Source organism: Hemiscyllium ocellatum, chromosome 23 (assembly GCF_020745735.1).
Source record: "Hemiscyllium ocellatum isolate sHemOce1 chromosome 23, sHemOce1.pat.X.cur, whole genome shotgun sequence".
In the NCBI taxonomy this organism is placed as follows: domain Eukaryota; kingdom Metazoa; phylum Chordata; class Chondrichthyes; order Orectolobiformes; family Hemiscylliidae; genus Hemiscyllium; species Hemiscyllium ocellatum.
This window is the reverse complement of record NC_083423.1, coordinates 10,576,401-10,592,621: the sequence shown is the minus strand read 5'-3', so window position 1 is coordinate 10,592,621 and position 16,221 is coordinate 10,576,401. Positions and strand designations below refer to the sequence as shown.

Here is a 16,221-nt window from a genome sequence, read left to right as displayed (position 1 = left end):
CTCATGGTCAACCCTATCTAAACCCCTAATCATCTTGTACACCTCTATCAAGTCACCCCTAAACCTTCTTTTCTCCAATGAAAACAGCCCCAAGTGCCGCAGCCTTTCCTCATACGAAAAGGTCACTGGACCAGCCATGTTAATTCTGATTTCTCTTCACAGTTGCTGCCAGACCTGCTGAGCTTTCCCAGCAATTTTTGTTTTTGTTCCTGATTTACGGCATCCGAAGTTCTTTCGGTTTTTATTTAACATCCTTACATTTATGTGAATCAAATTCCATTTGCCACTGATCAGCCCACCCACACCCTCCTGTATCCTAAGTCCACTCTTCTCACTACTTACCACCCTATCAATTTTTGCATCATCTCCTATCTCACTGGTTAGTCCTTCTTCTTGGTATATACTGCCCTAGCTCTTCCATACAATAATGGTTTCGGATTTGGAAGGTGCTATCAAAGAAGGTTTGGTGAATTTCCGTAGTGCACCTTCTATAATCATAGAATCCCTACAATGTGGAAACAGACTCTTCAGCCAAAAATGTCCACACTGACCCACCAAAGAGTAATCCAGCCAGATCCGTTCCCATTGAACGCCTCATCTTCCGCCTTGGAACACTTCAACCTCAGGGCATCAATGTGGACTTCACCAGTTTCCTAATTTCCCTCCCCCCACCTTACCCCAGTTCCAACCTGCCAGCTCAGCACCATCCTCATGAACTGTCCTTCTTGTCAAACCTCCTTCCCATCGATCTGCTCCACCCTCCTCTCCGACCTATCACCTTCATCCCCATCTCCATCCATCTATTGTACTCTTGGCTACCTTCTCCCCAGCCCCATCCCCCCTCCCATTTATCTCTCCACCCTGGAGGCTCCCTGCCTCATTCCTGATGAAGAACGTTTGCCTGAAACGTCAATTTTCCTGCTCCTCGAATGCTGCCTGACCTGCTGTGCTTTTCCAGCACCACTATAATCTAGACTCTGATCTCCAGCATCTGCAGTCCTCACTTTTGCCTAGGCCCATTCCCCTACCCTATTGCCCTATATTTATCTTGACTACTCACTTACACATCCCTGAACATTTAGCTTGGCCAATTCATCTGGCCTGCACATCTTTGGATTGTGAGTGGAAATCGGAGCATCTGGTGGAAACCTACACAGACAATGGGAGAATACGGAAACTCCACGCAGACAGTTGCCTGAGGCTGGAATTGAACCCTGGTCCCTGGCACTCTGAGGCAGCAGTGCTAACCACTGAGCATCCCTGATGCCACTGATCAGCCCATCTGACCAACCTGCCCACACCCTACGGTATTCCAAGTTTAGATGACACACACACTGCTGCTACTGAGTGATGGTGGTGGAGGGCCTGAATATGGTGCCAGTCAAATGGGCTACTGTGTCCTGGACAGTGTCAAGATTCTTGAGTGTTGTTGGAGCTACATTCATTCAAGCAAACAAAATGTATTCCATCTTACTCTTGATTTGTGCCTTTTAAATGGTGGACAGGCTTTGGGAATCAGGATATGATTTACTCACTGCAGGTCTCCTAGCTTCTAACCTGCTTTTGTAGCTGCAGTATTTATTCGGCTAGTCCAGCTCAGCTTCTTGTCAATGGTAAGCCCCAGGCTGTTGATAATGGGAGTGTCAGTGATGGCAATGCCACTGAATGTCAAGGGATGAATTTTAGATTTTCTTTTGTGCACCACGGCTATTTAAATGGCATTGTGTGGTGTGACTATTATTTGCCAATTGTCAACACAACCTTGGATATTGTTTAGGTCTTGTTACATTTGGACATGGATTACTTCAGTTTATCTGAAGAATTGCGAATGTTGCTGAATGTTTGCAATTATGAGTGAGCATCCTCACTCCTCTTATGATGATGGAAAGATTCTTGATGAATTGGTTGAAGTTAGGTTTGGGACACTATCCAGAGGCACTTTTGCAGAGATACCTGGGAGCTGAGATGATGAAACTCTAACAATCAGAACCATCTTCCTCTGTTCTGGGTAGATCTCTGACCAATGGAAAATTGCTCCCCTGCTACTACTCTGCCATTTATTTGCTCTTCTAATTGCTAAGCTCTGTTTATTTTGATATCCTCTCACTGGCTGATGCTGAGATTTCCTCAGCCAATGTGACAGAAACAGGGGTTGTGTAATAAAGGCACAAATCATAATTTTAAAACGATCTTACAGATATTTTCTGGTGTTCCCAAAGAGCTCCAAATATTGAAGAGGTGGATTCCAAGTTCCAGATCCCTCAGTGTTTGAAGATATTGTGAACCTGAGGAGAGGTTTAAAGGCTTTGAAGAAAATCACAGCACAATAGCAAGCTATTCCCTCAACAGTTCTACACTATTGGTGGTGTTTCATTCCAGCTTCCTCCCAATTTCCTTCATCAAACCCCACCAGTAGATAAATCTTTTTCTTTCTCCTGCGTGTGATTATCCAGCTTTCCCTTAAATGCATCATCTATTTTAACATCTTAACTGTCTCTTGCAGTAGTGAGTTACACATTTTAATTGCTAATGAGTTGCCTGAATTTCTTTTTGACATACCAACCCTAATTTTGGACTCCTCCTCAAAATTGGAAATCTTCTATTGGTGTTTATTGTATCCACCTTTCTCTTAATTTAAAAACAAACTCAACTACTTTAGAAACAAAATGAAAAAAAAGTTAAGAAATGCATCAAAATAATAATGCATTTTTGTTTCCATCAGAAAGGTTAGAAAAGATTAGTTGCTTTATTATTTCCTGGGCATGCATCTACAATTTTAAAATTACTTGTGCAAATACATTTTGAAATCATTCAGCTCTGACAATCCTCTGTGAAGTTCCGATTCTTTAGGTTATAATTATTGGCAATTTCTTGAAGGGGAGGAAAAAAACTGTAATTTAATTGTCAGTTTAAATCTTCAATGAACACAGAATCAGCACTGCACAAATACCCAAGCACTCAAATATTTGGCGGAAGCTCAGACTTTCGCACCTAATTAAGCATCACGCACTGCAGATTAAGAGAATACATTTCTGAACTTTTGTCATGACTGCAGTTTTTTTTTCTAAGGCACTAGTTATAGGACGTCAGTTAAGTTTCTGCCTCTTCTGTACCTCCCTGTCTCTAATTGGTACCCAACCAGTGCACTAATTAGTGTAGGTGGTCCGCTACTGCTCATCAAACTCACAGGTTGAAGGAAAGATGAAAAAATAATAATGAGAACTTGGAAGAGCAAACCATGCATTAACAAATTGTTCCAGTGAGCTACAGCCATTACAGTGACTACATAAAGGCTAGAGGTTAGCAGTTGGAGGGGAAAGGAAAAGGGGACATTAGTCCCTAATTCTGTGTTCATTTTAACCAATCTTCATTATTGGAAGGGAAGCAATTGGTAAAGCCAGACTATTGTTGGCCATCACTAATTACCCTTGGGAAGATGAAGAAGGGTCACTGTTTTGAACTGCTGGTCTCCAGCATGAAGGTAACCCACAGTGTGTTGATTCCATTATCTAGTCAATGGAAGGGAATGGTCTGCTAGGTGTTTTCAGAGGGCAGGTAAGAATCAATATGTGGATCTGGCTTCACATTTTGGTAAAGTCAGCAGATTTCCTCCCATTAAGGACTTTGTCAAACTGCTTGGACTTCTGCAAAAGTGCAGTAGCTTCATGATCGTTGTTAATGAGACTAGCAACACATTTCCAGATTTACTCATTCACTGAATTTGAATTCTCGGTGCCATGGCGAGATTGGAACTCAGCACTCTGAAATGTCAAGGTTATTAAGAAGCAAAGTTACTGAAATAGCTCTACACAGACCAGCAACCCATCACCAAATCACCCCTTATTTACGCAAGAACAGGCCTTGACTCTAATGTTGCCTCATGCAGACACCAGTGTGTCAGTATGTCTAATACTCAACCTTACTATGTCAGCTAGGGGTCCTTGATTGGACCAGATCAACAGCCTCAATCAGGGAACTCATATTCTGTAATGTCCAGCTGGCTGAATTAGTAACAGTGTATTACTGGCCTCGTAACCCTCTGTTCTATTTGGAAATATCCAACAGATTGGAATAATCTGCCTATTGCAGATTACAGCAGATTCACAACACACAACAGTCAATGGATTAAAAATGAGATGGGTTCTATAGTGGCTCAGTGGTTAGCGTGGCTGCCTCACAGGAGCCAGGGACCTGGGTTCAATTCCAGCTTTGGTGACTGTCTCCATGGAGTTTGCACATTCTCCCAGAGTCTGTGTGGGTTTCCTCTGGGTGCTCCGGTTTCCTCCCATAATCCAAAGATGTGCAGGTTAGGTGGATTGGCCATGCTAAATTGTCCAGAGATGTACAGGCTTGGTGGATTAGCCATAGTAAATGTGTGGGCTGCTCTTCAGAGGGTCAGTGTGGACTTGATGGTCTACTTCCACACTGTAGAGATTCTACAAAGGATCTTGAGGTTACTGCAGACAGTAAAATTGAGAATGAGACCTGAGATATTTATCTGGCTATTCCCGGCTCTGCGTGTATGCAAGTTACTTCTATCATTCACAATGAATATCATAATAACCAGAAATGTTTATTTTTTTATTGGGAACCAATAGTTATTAGCTGAAAATGTGTGGCTGGAAAAGCGCAGCAGGCCAGATAGCATCCAAGGAGCAGGAGAATCGACGTTTCGGGCATGAGCCCTTCTTCAGGAATGAGGAACGTGTGCCAAGCAGGCTAAGATAAAAGGTAGGGAGGAGGGACTCGGGGGAGGGGCGTTGGAAATGCGATAGGTGGAAGGAGGTTAAGTTGAGGGTGATAAGGTGAGGGTGATAGGCCGGAGTGGAAAAATCTGATTTCTCCAGGTTTCTCATTTCCCCTCCCCCCACCTTGTCTCAGTCCCAACCCTCGAACTCAGCACCACCTTCCTAAGCTGCAATCTTCTTCCTGACGTCTTCGCCCCACCCCAACTCCAGCCTATCACCCTCACCTTATCACCCTCACCTTAACCTCCTTCCAGCTATCGCATTTCCAACGCCCCTCCCCCAAGTCCCTCCTCCCTACCTTTTATCTTAGCCTGCTTGGCACACTTTCCTCATTCCTGAAGAAGGGCTCATGCCCGAAATGTCGATTCTCCTGCTCCTTGGATGCTGCCTGACCTGCTGCACTTTTCCAGCAACATCTTTTCAGCCCTGATCTCCTGTATCTGCAGTCCTCACTTTCTCCAACCAATAGTTATTAGACAGGGAACTACTCAGGAGTAAGTCAGTATAAGAACAGGTTCATTCTTTCCCACAGACAATGTGAAAAGCCATTCAACAGGAATCGTAATCACCAAATCTTTTAAAGAACTAACAGTGAGATAAATATTTAGAGCAAACAAGGGTATGATGCAAAACTCTTACAGGAGACGAAACCTAGAAACAAGACATCTATTGTTTATGGAACTGGAAAGCTTTGGTATACAAAGAATCATCAAAACGTACAGGCAACATTAAAGCAGGAACAGAAATACATACATTTGTTAGTAATTTATACAAGCATAAACAATGCTTTTTCTGCTGCTAAGTGTTTATTCAAAACAAATTTTGCATTTACATAGCACCTTTAATGGTTTCTTAGGATGTGCCAAAGTTCTTCCCAGCCAATGAAGTTTGCTTGAAGTGCAGTCTGATGTAATGCAAACAACATGGCAGCCATGGAAGGTAGTGGTGCATTCTATTAATGCCAGCTCTCTGCAAAATCAACGCAAGTACCACTTTCATGTGCTTTCTTTGTATCTTTGCAAATTTACAACAGCAAAATTCCAAAAGTATGATGGGGTCCAGATCATTCCTTTCAAAGAATTTAATTAATGGATAACTATTGACCACGCTGGCACAAATCCCTCCCATCCCTTTTCGGAATAATGAGATCTTTTGCATCATCACCAGGAGGGAACCAGTTTAAAGTCTCATCCAAAAGATTGTAACTTCAACATTGCAGCCCTCTCTTAGCTACTGAACTATCAGCACAGAGTTCATGCTCAATAGTCCAGATTGAATCAATGAAAGGCAGATTAGCTAAGGAACCAGGGCAGTTGACAAAGGTAGAGGGCTCTGATGAAAAGGTCCCATTTGATCGGTTTGTCTCTCCTACTCTATGCCGGTGTTGAACTGGAGTGGACAAAGTTAAAAATCACACTAGTTACAGTCCAACAGATTTATTTGGAAGCACAAACTTTTGGAGTGCTGCTCCTTCATCATGTAGCTAGATTCTAGATGTTTGTTGATTAGCTGTGAATGACCAGTATGCTGTATCTGAATGCTTTGCTTGCCATATGTGAAAATGTGATTCAAGATTGAGTGACCAGTCACCTAGCTTGTGACATACTACATTTCGTGTACTTGTGACTTTGGGGATATGCATGAGGGGATGGCATCCCTGAATCTGAGATTCCCCTAACTCTTTAGAAGTAACAATTGACAATGCAAAAATAGCATTTGTTTGAATGCATTAATTCTTAAGAAGTCAACAAATGTAAATGATGTACAATGGAGTGTGGCTTATATGGAGGACAGTGAATGTTATCTACAGATCTTCCAGTCCCACATAAGGGAAAAGAAATATACTAAGAACTTTTGTTGGTAATGCTTTTTTTTAAACTGTCTTTTCTCTGTTTCAACCTTTGTCTATCTTAACCTGTTTGACAGATCTATCTTCATAGACACATAAGATTCGCTTTCACAATTGACTATTAATCATTGAGTACTTGGTCAGCGAATGTCAGTAGGGTATTGGATCCATCCATCACAGTCAATTTCAAAATGTTTCTTATATAAATACGTATATACATAGAGTCCCTACAGTTTGTCAAAGCTGGCCATTTGACACTTCAATTCACGCTGACCCTCCAAAGAGCATCTCACCCCCTACCCGACATTTACCATGGCTAATCCACCTAACCTACACATCTGTGGATTGAGGGAGGAAACTGGAACACACGATGGAATCCCATGCAGACACAGGGATAAAGTGAAAACTCCACATAGACAGTTGCCCGAGGCTGGAATTGAACCCAGGTCCCTCGTGCTGTGAGGTAGCGATACTAACCACTAAGCCACCATGCTGCCCCATGCATGTGCACATATAGCATAGAGTTAGTTGGTCTCACCTGGTTTTGGGGAAATGTGTGGCCATGTCGTTAAAATTCTCTTCAGTAGCTCTGGTCAAGGAAAGGAAGATTAACCTGAGGCCTGTTCCCTATGGTTCAGTCAGCACCATAAAATGTTTGCTACTATGATTTAATAATCTTTATCACCAATATGTAGTCCTGTCGGATGACAAGGAGGAGAAAGAGCATCACTGCCTGTAGAAAATTGCAGTACTTAGCCATCAATAGGCTAATGATTAGAGTCCCTACAGTGTGGAAACAGGCCACTTGGCCCAACAAGTCCACACCAACCCTCTGAAGAGCAATCCACCCAGACCCACTCCCCCACATTCACCCCTGACTAGGGCACCCAACACTATAGGCAATTTAGCACAGCCAATTCACCTAACCTGCACATCTTTGGACTGTGGGAGGAAACTGGAGCACACCCACCCAGACACGGGGAGAATGTACAAACTCCACACAGACAGCTGCCCAAGATTGGAATCGAACCTGGGACCCTGGCGCTGTGTGGCAGCAGTGCTAAGCACTGAGCCACCGTGCCACCCCAATGATAATGGATTGGATTTGATACTGGGCTAGAAATCCACAAACCAGAGACTAAGATTAAAGTTCATCACAGCACATCTGGAATAAAATGCTATCAGTCTTGGTGACTATAAAATTACTGCAAACCACTATAAGGTTCACTGGTGTCCAAGATCGCTGTTGTTCTTACCATTCCTAGGCAGGTCTAAGTGTGAGCCCAGATCCACAGCAATGTGTGTTCTGGTTTTCTTAGTTGTTCCAAATGACAGCAAAAGAGACTTCCATACAGTCAGTATGATTCAAGAAAGTAGCTGACCAGCTTCTCAAAGGGAAATAAGGATAATGTATAAATGATGGCCTGGCCAATAAAATAGGTGCCAGTGTTCCCACATTTCTATTGAATGATATCTTCTATTTTTCAAAGATTCCATCAAACAACTTTCTTCATTTTGACTTCACCAGAATGTTTCTGGACTCTTACTGAGAATATCGTTACAGGTGGACTCTCAGTTTGCACTTACTCAGCTGGTAAAGATTTGCTCTCTCTTCCGGGGTAAATTCAGGGAGCTTCAAGACTCACCATTCCTTGACACTATCAGGTCAACAATGTCAACACTTTGACAGTACTTGTGGAGAGGAGGCCAAATGAATGTTTTTGGATCCAGTGATCAATCTACCTGAGTTTTGCCAGCAATTTCTGTTTTTGGTTCTGATTTCCAGCATCTGCAATTCTTTGAGTTTTTATGTTTAACATAAACACTCTACCTTGCACAATCCTGGGTTGTATATTACTCATATACTGTTCTGAATCCTGTAATTCCAATTATACAGCAGTTCTGCATCAGCCGAGATATCTTCATTTTGGTGAGCCACAGCCCCATCAATTAAAGAATGTAAACATTGATGAATGTAGTGTTTTTGGTTTTGCTGTTTGTGTTTGTGTGCTTTTTTGCCATGTGAAAAGCTAACCAAAAAACCCTCCAGGTTAAATTACATATTGGAGAAAAAGAAAAGAAAGTCACTTGTGCAATTATAATGGGCCTTTCATGACTTCAAAGGCTTCCCAATCAGTGAAATATTTGGAATAGCTGCTATATTACTGTGTAGAAAAGTACAGTAGCCAATTAGCACACAGCAACCATCCATATACAGCAATGAGATAAATAGCCAGATAATTAGCACAGCGAGGTGTTGACTGAGGGGAAAAATGTTGGTCAATAGGAATCTGCAAAACTTGTCCCAACTTCCTAAATTCTTCGATTTAACTCTAAAGATCCAGAGAGTGCTTCACCGCACCAATTACCATGTCAGAAGTCTTTCAATACCTAAGTGTGACAACCTTTCAACACATAAATGAATTCAGTACTGGCCAAAAATGATGCGTAGCTGTGTCTCCATTTAGTCCTAATTCCCACAAACAATTAGCCCAGTCACGTGTGGTGAGTGGATCTTCAAAGGCTTGAACCACTGACTCAGAACACTGCGATAAAAAGACCTTCAAATTGCTGGTCTGACAGCACCAGTCATTAAGATGTCTTTCCCCAATGAGCATTAGCTGTGCTTGGACTCATCCTTGCAAATGAACAGTGTGAAGTGTCTCTTAACCTTCAGGATACAATCACAGCTCAGTTCACCAACACTAAAGCCAACTCAAGAAGAAAAGTTGAGCATCACATTAGGTTCTAGATGTTTATCGGTTGCTACTATTGGACCAGATAACTTGTCTTGTCTTTGCCTTTCTCTCTGTCCTCCTCCACTTTCTCCATCTACCAACATCATTCAATCTCAGGAGTCAAAAGCCTCCTGTTTAAACAACTTTTCAATTTACTTCATAACACAGCAAACGTCAGTCTAATAGTGCACAGGAGATTTAAAGAAACAAAAACAAAATTGACAAATCTCAGTTGAGACATTTGTAACAAGAATTTGTTTTAGGGTGAGTTGTATTCATGGATTGGAAAAGAAAGGAATAACTTTCTAAAGGTTTTTAATGGTTTTGCATGCAGCGATTTTTAAACTCTACCTTGGCAACTCTAATAGGGCACAGATCAAACTGACTTATTACAATTAACCAATCGTCAATTGTTGTTCAACCTGATAAGGAACATTTATTTTTAATTAAGTCCTTTCTATAACTGCACACCCCTACCCTGGTTAGTGTCGATTCATTCTTTGAGATACCTGCCTGAAATTCCATCCATGTTATTTCAGAGGAATTTCCTTTGTTCATTGGTGTTGCACACTCTTGTCTTCCTTATCATCCTCTAAGCTTTCTGTTTCATGTATCTGAATTTACATTAAATCTAATTCACCTATCACCTGATGATCTCTATCTTACAGTGGCTTCAAACATGTAGAAACTAGAAATAGGAGAAGGTCATTCGGCCCTTTGAGTCTCCTCCAGCAGCCAATATGATCATGGATCATCCTCTATCTCAATGCTATATTCCCACATTTTCTCTACATGACTTGATGCTTTTACTAACCAAAAAAGAGCAATCTCCTCTTCAATATATTCAGTGACCCAGTTTCCACAGACTTCTGTCATAATGAATTCCACAGGTTGATAGGGTAGCATGGTGGCTCAGCGGTTTGCACTACAGCCTCACAGTGGCGGGGACGCGAGTTCGATTCCACCCTTGGATGCCCCTCCATGTGGAGTTTGCATGTTCTTCCTGTGTCTATGTGGGCTACCTTTGCATGCTCTGGTTTCCTCCTACAGACCAAAGATATGTAGATTAGGTAGATTGGCCATGCTAAATTACCCATAGTGTCCAGGGATGTGTGGGCTAGGTGGATTAGCCATGTGAAATGCAGGTGATAGGATTGCGGGCTGGGGCTGTATAGGATGGTCTTGGAGAGTAGGTGTAGACATGATGGGCTGAATGGCCTGCTTCTACACTGTAGAGATTCTATGACCACCCTCTCTGTGAGGAAGTACATTCTGATCTCAGTCCTAAATGACCTATCCCAAATCCTGCGATTATGACTCCGAATCTAAATGTCTCCAGTCAGGGAAAACACTCTCATAGCATTTAATATGTTTATCCTTTTATAGGTTTCAAGCAGATCCTCTATCATTCTTCTAAATTCAAGTGAATACAGGCCTGATTGAACTAATCGCTGCTCAAAACAAATAGTCCTGCCAGCTCCTGGTATCAGTCTCCCAAACCTTTGCTCTCTCCATCTACGGTAAGGATACCCACACTTAGGTAGGGAGATGAAAACTGCCACAGGATATTTCAGGTGTGGTCTCAACAAGGTTTCAACATGACTGCAGCATGATATACACATGCTGGAATTTAAATCCTCTTGCAATGAAGCTATGCTTATGACTTCTCATGTATCTGTGTAGTACTGCATCTGCTCTGCAGTTTGCCCACACACTCAACTTGTCTAGATCACCCTGCAGCCTCCTCACAACTGCCGATCATATTTTGTTTTGTGCCATTGGCAAATTTGGAAATAATACATTTGGTTCCCCCATGGGGCCCAAGCATTGATCCCAAAGGTACCCCACTGCTTGATAGTGTATTTGTTCCCACTCTCTGTTTCTGATTTGTAGACTAATTTTTAGTCTGGACTAAACCTTTATGCTTTACTTGTGCCTATCACTTTCTTACTTGGGACCTGATCAAAAACTTGCTTCAAATCCAAATACACCCCATCCACTGGGGCTCCGTTATCTCTTCAACTTGTTACATTCTCAAAAGGCTCATTAAGCACAATTTCCTTTTCATAAACCCATGTTGCTTTGTCCAATCATATTGGTGCTATCCAAAGATTCTACATCACTTTGTTTTTATGGTAAACTCTAGCAGTTGCCCTATTGCTGAAGTTGGGCTAACTGGTCTGTCATTCTCTGGTTTCTATTTCCGTACTTTTAAAAGCAATGGGATTACTTTTGCCACCTTCTAGTCTGTCGGAACTACTCAGGTGTCTACAGCAATGTCAAAGATGACAACCAATGAATCAAATATTTCCAGGACTTGGGGATTTGTTGCCTTTGAACTCAGAAATTTCTATAGCACCGTTTCTTTTTACATTGGTATTGATTTTCTACAATTTCTCCATCTCTACATTTATCCCCCAACATTTCCAGGAAATTATTTGTGTCCTCTTTTGTAGAAACAGAACCGACATACGTGTGCAAGTCTTTTGCTATTTCTTTCTTCCACGCCCCCACCCCGCCGTTATAACTTCCCCCATTTCTGACCGTAAGGGACGTACATTTGTCTTTGCAAACCCTTTCATCTTCACATATTCTTTGATGCTTTTACCGTCAGCTTTAACATGCCCTGCAAGTTTCTTCTTGTCCTTTACTTCCCCCTTTGTTGATGAAATTTTTTGTTCTCTTTTGCTAAATTCGAAATCGACCCCAGTCCACAGGCTTGTGTGCTGAAGTTGTGAAGTCATATCGTGTTTTACAAATTCCTCTGCAGATGTGCATGCTCCCAATCTTTCTAATCACCTCTGCCAGCCTAATAAGACCGTGATATTTGCATACTCACATACTTGACCTTGGGAGGATACTCCATGTTAATCCTTCCATCATGCTTAGGTGCAAAGCTCAGAATTCCCTCCACAATCCCTTTTCTCCTCAGCTGCTGTGTTATGCTTTTGATCATCTGCCCGGACATCTCCTTTTGTGGTTGATTAGATTAGATTAGATCCCCTGCAGTGTGGAAACAGGTCCTTCAGCCCAACAAGTCCACACCGAGCCTCCAAAGAGCAACCCACCCAGACCCATTCCCCTACATTTACCCCCGACTAATGCACCTCTCATGGCCAATCTACCTAACCTGCACATCTTTGGACTGTGAGAGGAAACTGGAGCACTCGGAGGAAACCCATGCAGACGCAGGGAGAATGTGCAAACTCCACACAGAGAGTCACCCGTGGCTGGAATCTAACCCGGGTCCCTGACGCTGTGAGGCAGCAGTACTAACCACTGAGCTACCGTGCCACCGTGCCACCCTTAAGACTATCCCTTGTAGGCCCATTTCCTTACCTTATCAGTTTTCATTAACCCTGATTACAGTAATATACATAACCTACACATCCCTGAACACTATGGTCAATTCAACTAACCTGCACATCTGTGTTACTATGGGAGGAAACCCACACAGACCCGGGGAGAATGTGCAAACCCCACACAAACAGTCGCCTGAAGCTGGAATCGAACCCGGGTCCCTAGCAATGTGAGGTAGTAGTGCTAAGCACTGAGCCACCGCCATCAGCGAAGAGGTGACATTTAGGGTCCTGGGACACCTAACAACATTTTTGGAGCTATATAAATGCAAACTGGCACTGTTGTTTTTGATTTAGACAATGATGACTTTGCAGAGAACAGTGACAACATACAAAGAACTAGAAAGGATCACCAAAGGAACTGATTTTGACTGAGCTTATGCAGTGTTGTATGACAGACAAGGCTTCATTGTAAATAGTTAATAAACTATTTAATATATGATATTCTTTTTCGATATCCTTTATGTTATTCAGAAGGGTGAATGTGTAACAGTACATTTATCAACTCGACTGCTGAGTACAGATTCCTAGTAATGTAGCAAAGATGTAAGAGGCAGCACTAAACTAAAGCCGTTGCATACTGAGTGGGAATCAAGTAGTGAAACTGAAGCTGAAACCCTACTAATTAAACCAGACTTGGAGATTAATAAATCAAGAGGCTTTTTTTTTGTTACATGGCAAACCTATTGGTAAAATCTCAGCAGTGACTTGCACCTTTGCAATCATGCGATGTGGAAAAAGGTGGTCTGGCAGGCAGTGTAAAATACATATTAAGCACCTTGCTTGCAAAGGATCAAGATGAGCTGCTTTTTGGATCAGCTCACAATCATGTCAAGCAGGCAGAGACATGCATGAGTGCTGCAGCCAGTGTCTCAAGAAATGTCAGCCTCCTGTACATCAGCAGAACAAAATGATTGAACTGTAACAAAACAAATTAGCTTGCACTATCATTCAGTCCTTCTTGGTTTTCCTTTTGGAGTTTGCAGAGCAAGAATGACGAGATTCCTCAAATGAAAAGAAATGGGAATCGCTGAAAATCCGAAGTAAAAAGAAAACAAGGCAATCTGGATATTTACAGCAATGTCGAGCAATGCCGGATGGGATAGAAGAATCCAGGAAAACTGGTGTTATCTTAAGATTTGAGAAAAATTGCCCAGAGGGCAAATCTGAAAGGGTTGCTTCACACAAAGGCTAGTAGAAATTGGGAACACTGTCTCCCAAAACCTATTGAGACCGGATGTCTCAAAAAAGTTTAAAAATTTAGATCAGTCAAATCTTGTTTGGCCAGGGTAAGGTGATTTCTTATTTGTCAGCTGGCAAGCTGTGACAGAGAGAAATATTCATATGGAATGAAAGCTAGTAAATGCCAGTTTTCACTTTATAGCTGTGATACAATGTTAAGTGGAACTACGTTTTTATATCTTATTAATATATCATCATGTTAATGAGTTATAGAGCGGTAGAGATGTACAGCATGAAGACAGACCATTTGGTTCAACTTGTCCATGCCCACCAGATATCTTAAATTAATCTAGCCCCATTTGCTAGCATTTGACCCATATCGGTCTAAACCCTTTCTATTCATATACCCATCCAGATGCCTTTTAAATGTTGCAGTTGTACCAGCCTCCACCACTTCCTCTGGCAGCTCATTCCATACAAATACCACCCTCTGTGGAAAAAGTTGCCCCTTAGGTCTCTTTTATATCTTTCCCCTCTCACCCTAAACCTATTCTCTCTAGTTCTGGACTCCCGCACCCCAGGGATAAGACTTTGCCTATTTACCCTATCCATGTTCCTCGTGATTTTATACATGGTCTATAAAGGTCATCCCCCCCAGCTTCCAATGCTCCAGGGAAAATAGCTCCAGCTTATTCAACCTCTCCCTGTAACTCAAATGGAGTTGAGATACAGATCAAATCTGATCTAGGGGCTGAATGATCTTCAAAACATCACTGTATTTATGCAGTACTTTTAAAATGCTTCACAGGAACATTATAAAGAATGTATGACAGCCAGCCATGTAAAAAGCCCCAGTGGCCTAATGGATAAGGCACTGGCCTTCTAAGCCAGGGATTGTGGGTTCAAATCCCACCTGGGGTGTGCTTAAATTTGTTTTTAGAGGCAGCTCGGTGGTTACCTGGGTCAGGGACCCAGGTTCGATTCCACCTTGGGCAACTGTCTGTGTGGCGTTTGCGCATTCTCCCCATTTCTGCGTGGGTTTCGTCTGGGTGCTCTGGTTTCCTCCCACAATCCAAAAATGTGCAGGTTAGGTGAATTGGCCATGCTGAATAGCCCATAGCATTCAGGGATATGCAGGTTAGGTGCATCAGTTAGGGGTAAATGCAGAGTAATAGGGTACTGTAATGGGTCTGGGAGGTTTAACCTTTGGAGGGTCAGTGTAGACTTGTTGGGCTGAATGGCCTGTTTCCATACTGCAGGGATTTTATGATTCTATGAAGAAGAACGCAGATGACCAGAGATGTGGTCAAAGAGTTGGATTTTATGGAAAGTCTTAAAGGTGGGATCAGAGACGGAGTATGGAGTAGGAAGGGAATTCCAGAGCTTAGGCCATTACTCAGTATAAGTTGTCGCTGCTTGTAAACAAATGAACATGAAACAATAGCAATTTGGGATGCTTAAGAGGCTACAATTATATCAGTGTGGACTATCTGGAAATTAGATGGGGCAGTGCCATTGGAACTCAGGGCCATCAGTACTGGGGTCAGAGCAAGACAGAATGGGTTGTTCTGCCATAAACTGACATGGGTTTGATGGGTTGTGCATCTCCCACACCACTATAAGTGATTCTATCTCTGATGGTTGTGAGGCCAAAGGAGATGGCAAAGAAGGATAAGACCTTGGAGTTTTAAAGAAAGGACATGAATTTTAAAATCAAGATGTCACCTGAGTTGGGACCTGTGTAAGTCAGGAGGCACAGAGGTGACAGATGAACAGAGGTTTGGACAATCTCAAGTTTACAGAAGGCAAGAGTTGAGAGACTAGACAGAAGTGTATTGGGATAGTTAAGTCTAGGGGCAGCAAAGGCATGAAAGAGGCTTTCTACAGGAGATGAGCTGATGCTGGGGTGAAGTCGACAATGTCATGCAGGTTGAAATGAAGCAGTTATAGTGAAGGTATGGTTATGAATGCTGGATGCTAACATTGGGGTCAAGTATGACATTAAGATTTCCAACAGAATATGTTCATCTTAGACTACACTCGGGGAGAAAGATGGAGCTGATTGTTAGGGATTTAAAGTTTGTTGACACTATAAAACAAGATGTCCTCAGTTGCCCCTTTTTTTTGCTTGGAGGAAATTTCTGCTCATTCAGTCCTGGATATGAAATAAGCAGGTTGATCATTTAGTAGAGAAGTCACACTATTAATAACTATTCATTCTCCTCGTGATTCTTTTTCTCACCCTTTGTTCTAGATTAGTTTCTGCCTTTACACTTGAGTTTGACTTCTTTTATTTAATCTAATAGGTCTCTGGAAACTTTTTAAACTTGAGAACGTCTTGCCTT

At 42.2% G+C, this 16,221-nt stretch overlaps 1 non-coding gene across 1 annotated transcript; it reads left to right on the top strand.

Moving 5' to 3' along the window:
- Positions 1-14,724: 14,724 nt before the first annotated feature.
- Positions 14,725-14,797, top strand: trnar-ucu (transfer RNA arginine (anticodon UCU)). The gene has a single exon. It is a non-coding gene; the product is annotated as a tRNA-Arg (tRNA).
- Positions 14,798-16,221: the final 1,424 nt, after the last annotated feature.